Source organism: Taudactylus pleione, unplaced genomic scaffold, assembly GCF_031769625.1.
Source record: "Taudactylus pleione unplaced genomic scaffold, aTauple2 ptg000381l, whole genome shotgun sequence".
Classification (NCBI taxonomy): Eukaryota; Metazoa; Chordata; class Amphibia; order Anura; family Myobatrachidae; genus Taudactylus; species Taudactylus pleione.
The window spans coordinates 9,117,133-9,137,140 of record NW_028284782.1 but is presented as its reverse complement, the minus strand read 5'-3'; positions in this window follow the sequence as shown (position 1 = coordinate 9,137,140).

Genomic DNA, 20,008 nt, shown 5'->3' with positions numbered 1-20,008 from the left:
AAGTAGGTTGTGGCAAACAATTAGCAGTCAGTGTTCCAACTTTCTCCTCCAGCGATCAGGTAGTCGGGACACCTTAAATACCTTTGCTAAGGTGTTTCGCTCCTATAGGGAGCTTTATCAAAGAATGATGTGAACTGTCAAGTAGTGTCCTTATGTACCTGCTATTTAATTAGTCCTCCATTTTCATTGGTATAGGATTGGGACCCAGGTGCAATTATTCTTTGTTTCTTATGGCTCATACACACTAGACGATGTGTGTATGAGCCAATATCGGCAGCGATGGGCCCGGTGGGGGTGCCAACATCGGCAAGTGTATACACAAATGACAATGGGGGGGGGGGGGAGCGGGGCCATGCTGCATTCGGCAGCATAGCATCGGTAACAATATCCCCAGATTTGGCTGAACGTTAAGTGCGCATCAGGGCATACACACTGGAAGATATGAACGATTTTGTTCAGTGTTGTCTCCCATATCATTTACATATGAAACAGTTAAATACAGATTAAAAGAAAAAACAAAATATATATTATATATATATATATCTCTCCATGGTCGAATACTAATCTTGTCTTGTGCACAACATAATTGTGCAAATACAAATATATACTCCATGGTTAGTTCCCTCTCACTTGTATTGGATAAATGTCCATTGGGTCTTATTCGTTATATTTTATGGAATTTATAACTACTTTAACATCCCTTATGAAAAGCTTCTATTATCACACAACTGTTACTTATTTGGTCTTATATTATTTTCATTTCAAACTATATACAATAATGCGCATACTACTAAAGGTTTTGATCTGGGGAAACATTAACAAAATGGTGTAGTGAAATTACATTAGAAAACATTTATAGTGCATATAAAATCTAGAGATGGGCGCCGATCCCCGTGTTTTGGATCTGGATCTCCCCTGGTTTTGGATCTGAATCTGGTTTTGGATTTTTTTCCTCCGTGTTTTGTTTTCGTGTTTTGGTTTTGGATCTAGATTTTTTCTTAAAAAATCATAAAAACAGCTAAAACCACATAATTTGGGCCTGTTTTTGTTCCTACAGTATTATTAACCTTAATAACAATGATTTTCAGGAATTTCTAGGCATTTTTAACTACCTCACAGCTCACAATATTGATTTCATATTGTATAATATTACCTTCAGGCTATGTGTATAAGGTGTATATGAAACATAAATGAATTTCATTTCTGTACACAAACTTTGTTTGAACCACAAAATTATTGAAAATATTGTATAAAATGACCTGCAGGCTGTGTGTATAAGGTGTATATAATACATAAATGCATTCTGTGTGTATATTTGGGTCCTATTCCCAAGATATTTCATTATGGTATGTAATTATTCCAAAATACGGAATATTCCGTTATACAAAATACCCCTGGACCCAAGCATTTGGATATTGGAGACTCAACCTGTATGTGGATTTGGGATTTAACAAATAGGATTTCCTTATGATGACATACATATGAAGAGGTGTAATCCCGTTACTCCGGGATGATTTTTTATGTTTGTTTATTATGAAATCTTATGTTTATATAGGTTTTAAAATATGTAATTTGGATATTTTTATAGATATTTTAAATCAGTTGATATAAATATTACAATGTTTTTTATCATGGATTAGTATTTGTCTATGTATAATGAACATAATGAGTAAGCACGCAATGACTGGAGGAGACATCACATGACCATGTATTAGGGGTATATAAGGCCGACATGGTATGTTCATCTCTACACCCTGAGGAAGGAAGTCATTCTGAAACGCGTTGGTGATAGAGGACCACTGGTGTGTAGATTCCACTTCTATTTAAACATCACTTAGGCTCGATTTTCCATCTTGAGGGTCCTCTATCCTGCTGGATTCCTGGGTACAGTGGGGTGAAGAGAAGTGTTTTTATCATCTTTTTTCCTCGTTCTGAGCCTTAAGGAATAGAGTTGAACATACCATATCGACCCACAGGGGGATCTTATGATTGTATATAGTTTTTTTCTTGCATTATCCATTTTTAAAGTGTATATGCATACATTTTTTATTAACTATTTTGGAAATTCTTGCACTTTTGGTGATTTTTTCTTGGAAACCATACCGTTTAGAACCTGGGGATAAAAGAAACCCTTTTGTGCATATAGGGATATATATACTAGGTGAGTGTGATTCTTAAGGAGTGTGAAATTATTCTCTGAAAAGGTGAACAAAGGATTATTAAAGAAACCTTTATATGAATTAGGGGTGTGCACCGGCCACTTTTTGTGTTTTGGTTTTGGATCTGGATCTTTCTTCGTGTTTTGGATCTGGATTGGTTTTGCCAAAACCACCCTTCCGTGTTTTGGGTTCTGGGTTTTGAGTTTTGGATCTGTATTTTTTTTTTAAAAAAGCATAAAAACAGCTAAAATCACAGAATTTGTGGGTTTTTCTGCTCCTATGCTATTATTAACCTCAATAACCTTAATTTCCACTCATTTCCAGTCTATTCTGAACACCTCACACCTCACAATAGTGTTTTTATGTCCAAAAGGTTGCACCGAGGTAGCTGGATGACTATGCTAAGAGATACGAGTGGGCGGCACAAACATGTGGCCCATCTAGGAGTGACACTGCAGTGGCAGACAGGATGGCAGTTTGAAAAACTAGGCACCAAACAGTACATATTGCAAAGAAAAAAAAGAGGTGCAAGATGGAATTGTCCTTGGGCCCTCCCACCCACCCTTATGTTGTATAAACAGGACATGCAAACATTAACAAACCAATCATTTCAACGCCAGGGTCTGCCACACGACTGTTATTATTGGTTTGTTTGGGACCCCACAAAACAAGCTGGCAATTAATCTGTCCCTGCACAAACTGGCTCTATGGCGGCAAGATGTCGTCCTCATCTTCCTCATTCACCGATTCCTCACCCTCTTCAGTGTTGTGTACATCCTAATCCTCACAGAGTATTAACTCGTCCCCGCTGGAATCCACCACCACAGGTCCCTCTGTACGTTCTGGAGGGTGGTCTCCCTGGATGAGTTGATAATTCATTTTTATGAACATCATCTTCTCCACATTTTGTGGAAGCAACCTCCTACGCCTTTCGCTGACAAGGTTCCCGGCTGCACTAAACACTCATTCTTGCTTCAGGTGATGGAGGGGCAGGTTCAAGAGTGTTTGCTGGCGCTCCAGTCTTCGGCACGCAGTCGCTGAATGACGAAAGTGGCCAGAAATTTTTCGGGCCACCCAAAGCATCTCCTGCACGCCCCTGTCACTTTTCAGAAAATTCTGCACCACCAAGTTTATTGTGTGAGCAAAACATGGGACGTGCTGGAATTTGCCCAGATGTAATGCCCGCACAATATTGGTGGCGTTGTCAGATATCTCAAATCCCCAGGAGAGTCTAAGTGGGGTAAGCCACTGGGCGGTGATTTCCCTCAGTTTCTCTAAGAGGTTGTCGGTGGTGTGCCTCTTACTGAAACCGGTGATACACAGCATAGCCTGCCTTGGAACGAGCTGGCGTTTCTGAGATGCTGCTACTGGTGATGCTGCTGTTGTTGCTGCGTAAGGTGATACATTTACCCAGTGGGCTGTCACAGTCATATAGTCCTTAGTCTGTCCTGTTCCACTTGTCCACAAGTGCGTGGTTAAGTGGACATTTGGTACAACCGCATTTTTTAGGACACTGAGGACACTTTTTTCTGACGTTTCTGTACAGTCTCGGTATCGCCTAGTGGAATCTAGACGGGATTTTGTACCGGGGACACACTACCTCCATCAATTGTCTAAATGCCACTGCACTATTGGCGGATACCAGACACACGTCTAACACCAACATAGCAGTCAAGGCTTCAGTTATCCATTTTGCTTCAGGATGACTGCTGTCGTACTTCATCCTCCTCGCTAAGGACTGTTGGAGGGTCAATTGTTTAGTAAAAGTAGTGGTGTTGCTACTTCCTCTCTGGGATGATGAACAACTCCCAGCAGCAACAGCAGCAGTGGCAGCAGTAGGCGTAGCAATGCAGGATCCTCCAGAGGAATCCCGGATAGGAGAGTCAGTCATGCCAGTGACATGGCCTGCAGGACTACTTCTGATCCTGACTAAGGAGGAAATTGACGAGGAGGGAGTTGACGGTGTGGTTTGTAGGCGCTTGGATACAACAGGACAAAGGGATTTAGGTGTCCCTGGACTCCTTACGGTCTTAGCCTGGATTTCTGAACTTGACAGTAACTTTTTATGAACGCGCTGCAGGTAACGTATAAGGGAGGATGTTCCTAGGTGGTTAACATCCCTACCCCTACTTATTTCACCTTTACATATGGTATATATGGCAAGACAGTTGTTGTCCGGATTTGGATAGAAATATTGCCAGTCCAAAGAGGTGGAATGTTTGGTCTTCTGCCCAGGCATGACCGTGATGGGCTTTTTCATCCCACGGACAACAACTGTCTCCCCCGGAGCCTGATTTAAACAAACCACATCACCATCAGAATCCTCCTCGCCAACTTCCTCCTCAGCGCCAGCTACACCAGTATCCTCATCCTGTTGTACTTCAACAGTGACATCTTAAATTTGCATATCAGCAAGTGGACTGTGGGTGCTCCTTTCAGCACTTGCAGGGGACGTGCAAATGGTGGAAAGAGCCACCTCTTCCCGTCCAGTGCTGGGAAGGTCAGGCATCGCAACCGCCACCACACTAGGATTCTCCTTGGGGATTTGTGATATCTTCTTAGAACGCACAGTTCTTCGCTGTGCTTTTGCCAGCTTAACTCGTTTGATTTTTTTAACGGGGGGAGGCCTTCCATCGTCATGTGAAGCTGAACCACTAGTCATGAACATAGGGAAAGACCTTAGCCGTTCCTTGCCACTCCGTGTCGTAAATGGCATATTGGCAAGTTTACGTTTCTCTTGAGATGATTTAAATGTTTTTTTCAAGGTCATTTTCCTGAACTTTGTCATTTGGGATTTTATATGCCCTCTACTATGACATTGGGCATCGGCCTTGGCAGACGACGTTGATGGCATGTTATCGTCTATGTCATGACTAGTGGCAGCAGCTTCAGCACTAGGAGGAAGTCGTTCTTGATCTTTCCCTATTATATTTTTATCGGAGAAAGTTTGGTCCTCCATTTATGTTATATTGATATATACGTGTGGGTAAGGCGCACACAAACACAGAAAATAATTTTTTATTTTTGTTGGAGACTAGTGCACTTTGTGGGTTACACCACCCTTTAAGAAATGAGCCAGCCGGCTCTTTACTTATGGGACACAGGCGCACGCTTGGCGCTGCTCCTTTGTTGATGCACGTGCAGCTACAGCCCACACAATTCACAAAGACAGAAAAAAAAAGTTGAATTTTTTATTCTTTGTGGAGCGCACTTTGGGGGTTACACCACCGTTTAACAGACAGATGCACGCTTGGCGCTGCTGCTTTGAGGATACACATACAGTGCAGACAATTCACAAACACAGAAGAAAATGTTTTATTTTTGTTGGAGTGCACTTTGGGGGTTACACCACCCTTTAACAGACAGACGCACGCTTGGCGCTGCTCCTTTATTGATGCACGTGCAGCCACAGTGCACACAATTCACAAACACAGAAAATATTTTTTTATTTTGTTAGGAGTGCCCTTTGGGGGTTACAGCACCCTTTAACGGACAGACGCATGCTTGGCGCTGCTCCTTTGTTGATGCACGTGCAGCCACAGTGCACACAATTCACAAACACAGAAAATATTTTTTTATTTTGTTTGGAGTGCACTTTGGGGGTTACAGCACCCTTTAATGGTCAAGTCAGCTGGCCCTTTACTTATGACACAGGCGAATGCTTGGCACTACTTTGTTGATGCATGTGCGGCTACTGCGCACACAATTCACAAACACAAAAAAAAATATATATATTTTTTTTTGGAGTGCACTTTGGTGGTTACAGCACCCTTTAACGGTCAAGCCAGCCAGCCCTTTACCTATGACACAGGCGCACGCTTGGCGCTACTTTGTTGATGCACGTGCGGCTACTGCGCACACAATTCACAAACACAAAAAATATATTTTTTTATTTTGTTTGGAGTGCACTTTGGGAGTTACAGCACCCTTTAATGGTCAAGCCAGCCGGCCCTTTACTTATGACACAGGTGACGCTTGGCAATACTTTGTTGATGCACGTGCGGCTATTGCGCACACAATTCACAAACACAGAAAAAATATATTTTTTTTGCACTTGGGGGGAGCACCCCTGATGGACAGAGCAACCCCTGGACAACACTACAGCACCCCTTTAGGACTGGGACACTGCACAGGACTTTGGAGTGAACACAGCCCCTATGGACAACTGATTGCACAACACAGTCCAGCCAGCCCCTATGGACTTTGGAGGACTGGACACAGCCCCTATGGACAACAGCAGCACAGCACAACACAGCCAGCCCCTATGGACTTTGGAGGAGTGGATACAGCCCCTATGGACAACAGCAGCACAGCACAACACAGCCAGCCCCTATGGACTTTGGATGAGTGGACACAGCCCCTATGGACAACAGCAGCACAGCGCAGCACAGCACAACACTACACAGCCCAGCCAGCTCTAACTCCCACCCTCCCTCTTCACTGTCCACAGCCTAGTGAGAAAATGGCGCCGACGCGGGTACCTTATATAGAATCCAAAACCCGCTCACCCCTAATATGAATGCATCTCACCAAAATAGGGTGAGTAAACTGCGGAATCAATGTGTTTTTTCCCTGCGCGCGAGGCTGAATAACGTGGATTTTACTTCGCACCACCAGGTGCTGCGTGGTAAAGTCTGACTGCAGGGATTCGTGCGCGTGGTCTCGGGAACTCTCGTGGGAGGACTCCCCCGGTAGTTGATTTGGACCGGTGCGACAAATTAGCCGAAGGGCTAATTGAATCTGCCCCTTAATGTGTTTCTGGGGGCTGGGTTGTGTGCATTTTTTTTTCTTCCTTAATCATTACAGTGCTACCTAGCCAGGCTGCGGGCGCTGGCAGCCCCCTTCAAGATTAGAGGTAGGAGCCTTCACTGTTCCACACTCATGACTCATGGGGTGTAAAAACAGTCCTAGAACAATCAGAACATTTTTTTTTCCTTGGAGGGGAATCCAATTTTTTGCGGGCTCTTTCCACCTTTGGAATCCAACCCCATGCTGACCTGCATAGGGCTGCCTGGCACTATGATGTGGGAACCCCATGCTGTGTATCCCCTTCCATTTACCAGTCCTGGACAGTAAAGCTTACTGCTAGCAATGGAAATTTTGTGGGGGCCTCACTCATTTACTTTTCAGATTTTCCCATTTTTAAATAAAAAAAATGGGAGCACCCCAAAACGACGGCTTTGTGGAAGAATTAGCAATCGGTCAATACTGTCAATTTGACAAGGAACTCGGCATCAATCCATGGTGGATCCCACCAGGTTTAAAATCCCAGGATAATAAATTTAGCTCTTTGTCCCAGTTCGTCATGGTCTTTCTCCACAGTTGGACCCAGGTGTATTTTATTTGTATCCATTATATATCTAATCTAAACTAAGTTATTGACCTCCAAATATATATTATATTTCTAGTTTTATTTTTATTTTTTAAATTCCTTAGAAATGTAAAACTGTTCTGGTTACATTGCAAGGTAATTATGTTACATTTATTTTTTTAGGCACAATGTACTTTTAAAGTATGTACTAGAAAATGAGAATAATTTGTTAGTTCATGTAAAGGCTTAGGTATAAGATAGCTGCACTTTCTGGGATCAGTATAATTGTGTGCACTCTGTAATTATTTACGAAATGGAATAGAAATTAAAGTTATGACAAAAATAGAATTGTCTCATACAGATCTGTGGATGGAACGTTCTCATTTTCTATTTTATGTGGAACAGTCTTAATTTCCCTAACGATCATATATTGCTTGTTTTTGAACGTCTGTCTTTATAACATTCTTTTATTGCAAATATTTTTCCATGTTATTGATTTAAAATTAACTCTGGTTTTAATTTTTTTTCTCCCCTGAATATTTATTTGTTTTTTGATGAAGTCAGGAATTAACCGTGCACAGCATCTTTGTCTATCAACATCATTCATTTTTAAAGAGTTGTCCCTATAACAGACTCCACCCACTTGTGTGTCATCAATTTAAAGGTTGTTTTCCAAATACCAGAGAAGATAACATCCACCAAGTTATGAGGAACAATTTAAAATTGTATCTTTTCTCTTGGGGATATTTCCCTCAGTCTATTTGTTCTCTTTTTTCTCCTATTCACATTGCCACGTTCAGGGATTAACAGGATTTATTTTAGAGTGAGTGTGGCCAGCCCATGAAGGGAGCATAATTAGCATATAACAAGCTATAGTCTGCCTCATACAAAGTGCAGTGTATGTAATTCTTCTGACATATACAGGGTCAGCGATCACAGTAATCCATAAACTCCCTATCGGCAGATAATGCGTGCAACCACAAAGTTATTAAACCAAGCTTAAATATAATAAAGAGACAGACCAAGTATATATGCGATCAAAAATATATGGTCAGCTTTATTTATTTTACAATCAGAGTATGGTGGCATAAGAAAGAACGGCCAGTAACCTGACGCCCCACACTTGACTTATGCAAGGATGTAAAAACACTCACTGAACGGGCCAATATCCCAATTCAAGTGTAATAGTGATATAAAACTTGCAAGGGCCGATATCCCTCTCTGGCAAGTGAGACGGTATCCAGCCCCATCCCAATGCACTATTTTAGGCCTCTCCGACGAGAGGTGCCGCTGACCCCAGTAGGGTAAAATCAGCCTAACCAGTGCATTGAAGGAGGCGCACCGCTCATACTGCAGCAAGGTGGACGCTTTATAGATACTGCCGTTCTTTCCCGCCCTTGAAATAAAGCCGACATAAGACACAAGAGGAAAAAAGTGGGAGGGAGGGTGGGAGATCAGATTCCCAAGAGGCAGAGTAACAGTGCTGACCTAGCCACACTCCTAATAACCACACCCCTTACATAACACTCCACCAATCCTAACCTAATGTCAATCTGACCATAAAAACTAACACTCCCCTACCTAACTTTATTAACCCCACGCATCCCTGCCTAGGGGTTTATGTGCCCTCTATTCTATCCGAACCTCGGTTATCTTAAACTCCCTATCGGCAGATAATGCGTGCAACCACAAAGTTATTAAACCAAGCTTAAATATAATAAAGAGACAGACCAAGTATATATGCGATCAAAAATATATGGTCAGCTTTATTTATTTTACAATCAGAGTATGGTGGCATAAGAAAGAACGGCCAGTAACCTGACGCCCCACACTTGACTTATGCAAGGATGTAAAAACACTCACTGAACGGGCCAATATCCCAATTCAAGTGTAATAGTGATATAAAACTTGTAAGGGCCGATATCCCTCTCTGGCAAGTGATACGGTATCCAGCCCCATCCCAATGCACTATTTTAGGCCTCTCCGACGAGAGGTGCCGCTGACCCCAGTAGGGTAAAATCAGCCTAACCAGTGCATTGAAGGAGGCGCACCGCTCATACTGCAGCAAGGTGGACGCTTTATAGATACTGCCGTTCTTTCCCGCCACGCATGTTCCCAATGATGGAACGTGCCCGCCACCATACAACCTACTCTCTAAAAACCTCCCCACAACGAACAAAAAACACTCTATAAATGAAATTTGTCCCTGCTAGGCATCTTGTACCCCATTAAAGGGTGATGCTCCACAAATCTACCCCCCCCCAACCATGCACCTACATCACCAGGAAAAAGCTAGCACAATATCGGACAAAATATCACGACATCTGGCCAAAGCCAAGCAACCCACCCAAATCATGACAAATAGCGTGCTGCAAGTAAAGCGACAATTACTGGCACAAATCATTCTCACCCAGGTGAATTGCTAAGACCAAAGGAGAAACCAAAGTCCTCCCCTGACATCCGTATACAGGGCACTAATGACTCCCAACCCAAACTAGCAAAGCGGGATGACCTGCCCAAAATATAAACAAGTGTCCGATAAAAAAATGAGCAATAATTCTGTAAACCACCTGCAATACATGAAATACACAAGAGTACCGTGACTATGGCATATTGCAGAGGGAGGTGATGGGGGGAGGGAAAGGGGGGGAAGGAGGACTTGACCCGAGGTAAAAACCTACAAAAAACCTGCTGGATCTTTTTATTTTCGTTAGTAATGTCATTCTCATATTCATGTTGTTATTTGTCATTCAGTTTAACTATTGGTATTAGCCAAACGTTGTCCTGCGCAGGGCAAAAAATAGGGCAAAATCCCTCGAGACCCCCACCGGAAAGGTGGCAAGTTGGCCGGAGCACTCAAGTCCACAAACAAACATTACACATCATTAGTCCACATGAACATAGGCATAGGACTTCCATCATCATAGAGCCTGTATCTCCTGCCGAGCTGAGACTGCCAGAAAGACTCTCAATGCTGCCACAAAGTCTGATAGGCAATCAAAGGACTGAGGACCCAAGGACCAGCATGCGAAAACTCTCCATGGCGGCTTGAGAATTGAACAGGGTATCATCTGCGCTGATGACTCCATTCCTGGCAACAACAGAAGCGACAATATCGATCCCTGGGGTGGCGGTAGGAGGGGATCCGGCCACATCGATGCCTGAAACAAAAGAAAACAGGGGCAGTATCGAAATTCAGGGTCCTTTGCATTAGGCAATGAAGCGTATGTGCAGGCGCAGCAGTGTAAAGAGCAAACGAGAGACAAGGAACAACAGCCTCAAATCATACCTAGCTGCTTAATTAGTGGACTCAGCACGCCGACATATCGGATGCTGGGGGAGCAAACAATGCCAACCCTTGTTGTAAACAGAGCCCCCGACTGTTATAACAGCAGGGGCCTCAAAAACACCCCCACTGACACAGCAACACAGCGATGGCTCCTGAATCCAGGGATGTAGTATTCTCCGATATATGCAACCCCACATAAACACTGACCGAGCTTCTACAAGCCATTAGGAGACCACAACCCACGGCCCGGGGAAACCCAAGCCAGGGGCGTGTCCCGTTATTACATAGGGCTGTGTATAAGATATGGGGCCAAATGTAACAGGGCGAGAGCCTAGAGAAGCGAGAGCTTCTGACACTTTTTAGTCAATGTAATAGAGTCCAAAAACAAAGTAACAGAGTGAACTTGCATGTTTTTTTTTTAGACTTAGAAAAACTCTCACGATTTAAAATCTCATTCAGGGGTTTTCCCATTTTGAAGATAAAACTCAACCAATGTGAGAGCTCACTGCTAAACTCTCACACTTTCCAAACTCTCACCCTATCACACTCGGCCCCTGGTGTGCTTAGAAGAACGTTGTATGTGGGTGTGGTGGACTCGGGTCAAACCTGTTTCCCTATATAAGATTTATATATAAATATATGATTGGGTATATATGAATGGGGATCAGATGCAATGTAAGCTGTGTAGCTCACCTAAATCCTATGAACATGTATTTGTAAAATAAAAAGGGGGGTGTGCGTGTATAAGATATGGTGTACTTTGAAGAGCGTTGCATGTGGGGGTGGACTCGGGTCGAACCTGTATCTGTATATAAAATAAATATATATGATTAGGTCTCAATTGGAATAGGGATGAGACTACCATGCAAAAATGTGTAGCTCGCCTAAATCCTATGAACCATATTTGGCATAAAAAACATTTTCAACACCAAAATGTAAAGTATAAAACAAATATTCCCAAAGGCCAGATACTGAGTCTGAGGAGTAACTGGACCACCGAGGGGATAATTGAAATCACACCAGCAGTTATCGCATAAATGTACCTTATGTATGACCTCACAATGTATTAGACAACGCGCTCAAATTAAAACGGTATGGAAAAGCACCCACTCATGGGTAAGAAAAACCAACCGCAGGCGCCGGCTATAGGGAAAGGGCCAAAAAACCCTATGTGAATAAAATGCAATCAACTACCGAAAGTATAAGGGAAAATTATACGGACAAAAGAAAAATTACCCCAGAACGAATTGGTCCTATGCATGCACGAGCACCAGCTACAGGTAAAGAGCATAAATTACTGTACAGGGATTAATACAATTCAGCTACAGAAAGTATAAGGGTAAATCATATGGGCAAAAGAAAAATAACGCACCGACACGTGGTGTTCCTATGCATGCACGCTTATGACCAAAAGGGGTGGTCCAAACAGTTTACAACAGAGAAAGAGAGTAAACAAGTGAAGAATAACAGAATAGGAGATGATAGGCTCCTAATACTTGATTTTAGACTATGAGCCAGTGATACCATTCACAAGCTGACTCCAACTTGAGTGCATGGTGGGAGGGGGAGCGGCACACGCTTCAAGTCCCTACATGGTCATAGGGTCCCAAGACACTCCCAAACTCTATGAAACTTAGGGATACCCATGTAATGTAATTTAGTACATTTATGAAATAAAAAGTATGTAATAGCGTGATATTAGTAATAGTGTGCAAGAACACATTTGTGATCGATTAGCTGATGAATAGTCCATGATACATATTTTCCTTATCCACACTTCTCTGCCGCACTTATTTTCTTATCTCTGTGCATGACTAAACATGAATGTTTTGCTGTAATAAATGAGTTTAATGGACGATACGGTCTTATTAAGATTGAGGTAATGAATTGCTTGTATTAATATTAAATCAATATAACTTCATTGTGCGTACTGACTTATAATTTTCGAAAGTCAACCATGTGCATGACTATAACATGAATGTTTGCTGTAATAAATGAAGGTCATATGACAAAATCTTAACGAAATAATCTAATAAGGAACCGTGCAGAAGAACCGCAGTACAAAGGGCCAAAGGCACCGTGGTTTCTGACATGCTGGCTTACGGCCCTACATCATACTTGCCAACTCTCCCTCATTGTGCAGGAGACTCCCTGAAATAGTAGCAATCTCCCTGTCTCCCTGAAGAGTCTGGCAATCTCCCTCATTTCATCCTTACCCCCATTATGAAACTGATATATTAAAAAACAGAGATATATACATTCAAATGGGATCATTAGTGTCATTTCCTTGCATTGGTTATTATAAGGCACAATAATCCCTATGAATTTCTGCAAAGTATTAGTGTGTATTCATCAAAAAACAGATCTTACTAACTGCTTTTGGGCTGGTTTACATTTGGATGTAAGTCAGGTTTAGGACACGCCTCTCAGATTTATCAGGACACGCCCACTGTAACACGCGCTCATAGGTGCTGCTTTCACAATCTCCCTGAAATGCTTTTTCAAAAGTAGGCAAGTATGCCCTACATGTGTGGAGTCCGTACAATCTCCCTGTGCCCGCGTGGGCCTACTCCGGGCACTCTGGTTTCTTCCCACACTCCAAAAATATACTGGTAGGTTAATTGGCTCCAAACATAAATTAACCCTAGTGTGTATGTGTGTGAGCATGTGGTAGGGATCATAGAGTGTAAGCTCCACTGGCTGTAAAGCGCTGCGGAATATGTGTGCACTATATAAATAACTGGTAATAATAATAACTGGTAATAATGATAACGTGCCGTAATGCATTTAACATGTATAAAAAATGCACAGCATTTATTTATGAAATAAGTGCTCTACCAATATATTGATTAATAAAACTGTTTTGTATGACTAGATGAAGAAAAACTGGTTTGTTGACAATGACCAGCCGCTGTGAATAGACCAAATAAAAAGATGTGCGGAGGTGGGCTGGTAAGCTTCTGAGGAAACGGCATATGGCCGAGAAACGAGATACGCCACGGCCTTGTAGTCGAGGGTTATGTATGAAATGAGCCCTCACAATAACACAAACAACAAGCGAGCATAAGACCGCCGTCTCCTGACACAGAGCAGCGAGGGAACCTCCCAGCCCTGTACATTACATATTCCCACAGCCTAGCCCAAGAGTTGCGGCTGACATGAGCGCTGGAGAACTGCTTTTTGCCTGCAACCAGATATGAATACAGCTGCCTCCATACAGTCATTTTTTAATATATCAAACTGTTGGCTTATCGATACATAACATACCACAATCGTAACCATATACCTAATGTCCGAAAGGACCAACTTAATAGTGCCCTTACACTGTGCGTATCATTCAGCCTGTTATTACTGAATATGCATGCACTGCTAATAGTTTTTGCTTTGTATAAAAGAAAAGGAGTAGTGAGAGGCCGCACACATCTTTTAACTGCTGAGCCCATGTGACGTATGTCGCAGGTGCAGCCAAGGTGCTAAATCTTACCCCCACACCCTCAGACTGCAAAGACCGTAGGGGTGTCAGAGCACCCCCACTGCCACCAGCTGTCCGGCAATAGACCCAGAATCCAGTGCGGCAGCACCAGCGCGACCAGATGGAACTATATTACAATTGAAGGCAATGGGAAACCCATGGCAGCACTCATGCCTTGCTGTACTGTTGTGCTGTGAGGGGTACAGGGCTGTAATAGCTCACATAAACATAGCTCACACAGAGATAGATCAAACTGAGATAGCCCATGCAGTAATAGCTCATCTAAAGATATATCAAGCAGTTATAGCTCACACAGTGAGGAGGGAAGGAGGGGGGGACTATGAAACCCAGATCTGCAGCATCATCCAGGGAGAAAAAACGGGCGTGCCAGGGGCAAGGTATACTGTAGAGAGGAATGGATAGGATATAGAAACAGCAAAGCAGGAAAGAACAGATCAGAATAAGAAGAATAAGAGATAAGGATGAAAGCAAGAAAGACATGTATGAGAAGAAAAAGGGGGAAAAATACCAAAAACAAAGATCAGAGTATTACAACCTTGTGACTGTACAGCTTGGAGATCAGATTCCCAAGAGGCAGAGTAACAGTGCTGACCTAGCCACACTCCTAATAACCACACCCCTTACATAACACTCCACCAATCCTAACCTAATGTCAATCTGACCATAAAAACTAACACTCCCCTACCTAACTTTATTAACCCCACGCATCCCTGCCTAGGGGTTTATGTGCCCTCTATTCTATCCGAACCTCGGTTATCTTTAGATGTGGCAGTAAAGCAGGCCATCTGAGCTGCATATTTTTTTTCTGGATGTTATCACCATTCCAAACTCCAAGTCCATACCTCCCAACATTGGGAGTCCCACAGTCGGGACCTCCGGGCGCCGAAGGCACGCATGTTTGAAAAGGAGGCATGGCCTGATCACAAAGGGGGCGTGGTCTGATGACACGCCCCCATTTACATCACTAATGGGGCGTACCCAGCATCTCCGAGATGCTGGGCTGCCCCCAGGCTTCCCCCCATACTATGAATAGATGCTGTGTGCGTGCGCACAGTATCTATTCTCGCTCTGCATACCCGCTGCACTGCTATGCTTCCCCCAACTTCCCCCCCACCGCGGGACTCTGTGGCACGTGGGTGGGACAGTCCCTAAAAAAAAAACGGTACTGTACCGCTGACTGCGGGACAGTTGGGAGGTATGCCATATATTGTGCTCTGCGGAGCATTGGAGCAAGCCCAGGAGATTGAAGGGTCAACAGAAGAACCTAGCACTGACCCTTGACAAAGGGCCGTAGAGAGCTGGCCCGGGCACAGCTACTCTCGGGAGGCATGGCCACACCCTCTTACAATAAAAAAAGAACTATGTGCACTGAGGTGGGAGGTGTCGTGAGCTCCTCAGACGGGTAAATCCGGGTAGGGGGGGTGATTAGTTTGATCGCTTCCCCCACCCCGCACAGGCAGGGGAGGGGAGACTGCTGCTGCTGACAGGTAAAAGCGATAGGGGGGGTCTTTGGACCCCAGCCCCCTCCAACAAGCCTGGGTAATTAGTACCCACTCCCCCCCCCGTCTGCGCCTCTGCTTGGACATATATGTTCACATTGGTCTCCTTCTACACTGGATAGTGTATGTTATAAATATGAATAATTAACACATGGTCTATAGCAACATGGTCTCCTTAGGGACCCCTATCAGTGTGAGTTTTCCAGATCTCCTTGTTGGTGCACATTCATTACTGGCTAGCCACATTTCCAAAGATCCAATGGCTAAATATTTCAATTGTGACACTGAGGAGTCTGTTAGGGTTCCCTGAAGACCAAGTTTGGGAAATACAAGCCTATAATTTAGAACAGTGGTTCTCAAACTCGGTCCTCAGGACCCCCAACAGTGCATGTTTTCCAGGTCTCCTCACAGAATCAAGTAAAATAATTAGCTCCACCTGGGGATCTTTTAAAATGTGTCCGTGAGTAATGACTACATGTGTGCCCCTGCTAGGAGACCTACAAAATGTGAACTGTGGGCGGTCCTGAGGACCGAGTTTGGGAACCACTGATTTAGACCATAGTTTCCCAAACTGGGTGCTGTGGGGAACTTGATCCAGGACCAAATCAAATAATTGATGGTCCATGTGATAAACAAAGCAAGTGCTGTGGCTGCCAATCATAAAATATGTGGATAAACAGGCGTAACCCTGTCCACTACCACATAACTGAAACCAAGATGACAATTAAACACAATTTATTTATTTTTTTCAGAATTTGTCAATAACAAACTTTTGGACTAGAGGTGCCATGAAATAAAATGCTGATACTTTAAGAGGGGCTATGATTTAAGAAAGATTGGAAACCACTAGTTTAGGCTCTATCGGGTACGGTCTAAAAAAGAACTTACTTTCTATATCAAACATATTTCTCATATAAATAACATCATTGTTTAAGAAAAGATTGAACATCCCATAATAAATGTTGTACTGTATACATACATGGTGTAACAAGTAGGAGACAGACCTAATCTAAGCACACATTCTCCCAGCTCATGCTAAGACAATCATCTTTCTTTCTGGCAGCAGCTCTCTGGGCTCTTTGGTCCAGTGCACTGATTGCTCGCTCAGAAACTTACATACTGCTCTCTACTGCCCTCAGCATATGCTGCAGACCTGCTCCATCCTTTTCACTGCATGTTGTGGTATTATATACTACTGCAGGGGAAGGGGGTTCCAAGCAAATGGAAAGCCCCTCTGCATTTGCCTGTGATGTCTAATCTCTGCTCTGTTAACTCTCTGGGAAACAATCTATAAATTAGCTCATAAAAGCTTTGTTGTTTTGTCATGCATACCGCCCTTCTTTTCAAATTGGAAGATATTGTGCAGGAAAGGGGCTGTCAGTACACAATACACGTGGGGCCACAACACTATACAGTGCAGCAGTGAAATGGACATACTGTACACCCATCTGCCATTACATTAAAACCACCTGCCTAATATTGTGCAAGTCTCCATTGAGCTCACATCTAGTTACAGAGAGCAAATTAAGAAATACAGTGATTCTATGCTGCTATGCCATTTGCACTCACTAAAGTGAATGTGTATTCCCTATCCGATACATGTAGGTAGCAATTCTAATTGATCAAAATCTACCTTTCCCAACAGACGGTCTGACTTTTGATAGGGACCATCAGTGCTTCCAAATGTAATATTTTCCCCCCACCGTTTTGTTCATTTATTTATATTTTGTTAAAAGGAGCAGTGGTGGTGTGCTTGCATGTAAAATAGCCTGTGCTGAGTATGCAGACTATGGGGGTGTAACTATGCAGACCAACTGGAAGTCACAAGCAGTGCTTGCATCTTACTATTGGTCCACATGGTCACATCTCACCTTGGATATTTTAAAAAGATACCTCCTTTTCCATACACACACACTGAAGCCTGCCAAGCCTTCAGTCCCCTTCCTGTTTGTGGATTATCAAAATCAAGTCCCACCATAGATGGAGAGTGCTCAACGTGGCAGTTGCAACATGGAAGGTGGGGGCTTGGCCAAAAGATACACTGATGGGGACTATTCACAGAGTGGTGATATATACAAGACAAAATGTATTCTTATAACCAGAGCCGTAACTAGACTTGTTGGTGCCCTGTGCCAGGGAGAGAATTGGTGCCCCCCCATTATTTAAATAAGAACATAAGATTGTGCACCTGAAAAAGGGCCATGACTTCATGGGGAAGGGCCAGGGAAGAGATAGGGGAGGCCAGGAGATGCTGGGGATAAAAGAAGAGGAAGCTATAAGTGAGAATGATCATAAACAGGAAAATTGACAGACCCAAACATCGCCCCCTTGCCCTGCAGTACCCTGTGCCATGGTACTGGTCACACTACCCTAGTTGTGGCCCTGCTTATAACAATAGCAGTATGCACCAGACAAAGCTGGTTTGTACAGGAGTCCTGTAATAATGGCAGGATGCACCAGGCAATGTAGGATTACATAGAAGTTTTTCTAGTAACTTTGGGAATGCAGAAACAATTACAAATACAGATATACCTAGCAGGTACACATTGGAAATGCAAACAGGTAATGAGTAGGTGATATGATGAGGCAGTCATAAATATTGGAACAGTAAGCAAGGGCGCCGAAAGAGGGAACAAGTACTAAATTACCAGGGCTGGGCTTGCTGGAGGGACACAGGTCTGACGATGATCCCCCCTCCCTTCTTCCTATAAGCAGCCCAGTAATGCTGCTGAGTGCTGCAGTGGGAGACCGCTCACTGCTGCTGAGCAAAAGCAGTCTCCTCTGTCTGTGGGGGGGGGTGGGGGGGGGATCACACTGACATACCTCCCAACATAACCCTCTTCAGACAATGCTCTGGTCCTGGGTTTCCCTGGTAATTTATGATTGGTGGTGGTTCCTGGGGTGGGGCTGCAGTACAGTCCAAAGTTCAAATAGGGGAGTCACACCAATTGCCCTTCTGCTCCACGGGAGGTTTTTGTCCTCCCTGAGCTCGCCACTGATGTTTGGCAGCGTGTGAAATGACAGTTGGTGCGGCTCCCCTATTTGAATTTTGAACTGCAGAAAATTCACCACCTCTTACCAGGGAAGTCCAGGACCAGGGCATTGTGTCCCTCCTGCAGAGGCACATGTTGGGAGGCATGCACTGATCGTACCTCCCCCCCCCACTAGATTTGTGCCAGGCCACTGCAAAGGGGGATTTTTTTACCTGAAGGGGTGTGGCCACACCTCCAATGAATAGGCCATGCCCCTTCACCCAGGCCACTTTTCTACCGCCCTGACAGTAAGTATAAATTATCAGCAGATGCAAAAGTGAGGTAAATGAGGAAACTAGCATACAGATACGAGGGAAATTCTCAGGGGTAAATTTACTAAAGTGAGAGTTTTCAGAAGTAGAGGTGTTGCCCATAGCAACCAGATTGTAACTATTATCTTCTAAAAGGTGCTAGTTAAATGTTAACTACAATCCGATTGGTTTCTACGGGTAACATCTCCACTTCTAAAAACTCTCACTATATACCACTCTGAGTGCCTGATTCATTTTGGATCGCAACTGCAATAACGATTATGCATGCAGTTCAACTGCGATAGTATGCTAATCCATTGTGATCGCTATGCTGCAACAACACTACACAGGGACGCCAACCTTACCTCACACATCCATAATGTTTAGCAAGACTGCGAAATCATCGGTACAATCGAGTACAATAGCAGCCTTCTGTATACTTGCACAAGCTCTGACCTTACTCAGGAATTGCTAACCTCATCGCACGCTGAGTACTCAGGCTGCGTATGGTATCGCAGTGGGTAAATTATGCACGCCCCTGTAACAGTGTTCAAACAGTGTTCCAACACAATGGCACGCCTGCGTTTCCCCGACCACCCCCCCCGTCACCACCCACAAACAGCACTTCCTGTCAATCACTCTGTGATTGGTCTGCATAGTCACTGCAATCACAGTCCCCAGATCTCAACCATCACCGATTGCGTGTGTATAAGCAACTGAGATCCTTGCTGAACCAGACCTTAGGTCCACTCTGCTTCAATATAAGGCTAAGAAAACCAAATCAGTAATACCATGTGTAACCCTGGTGAAGGGTTAAATAATATACAATATTAATAAGTACAATTAGTAAGTGCAATAAGGTAAATATATATATATATATATATACTGTAGTCACAGTTCATGAGGTAAAATGTATGTGTGTGTGTCATGTATTTATAATGGAGTATTGTAGTTCATGATATATATACAGTATA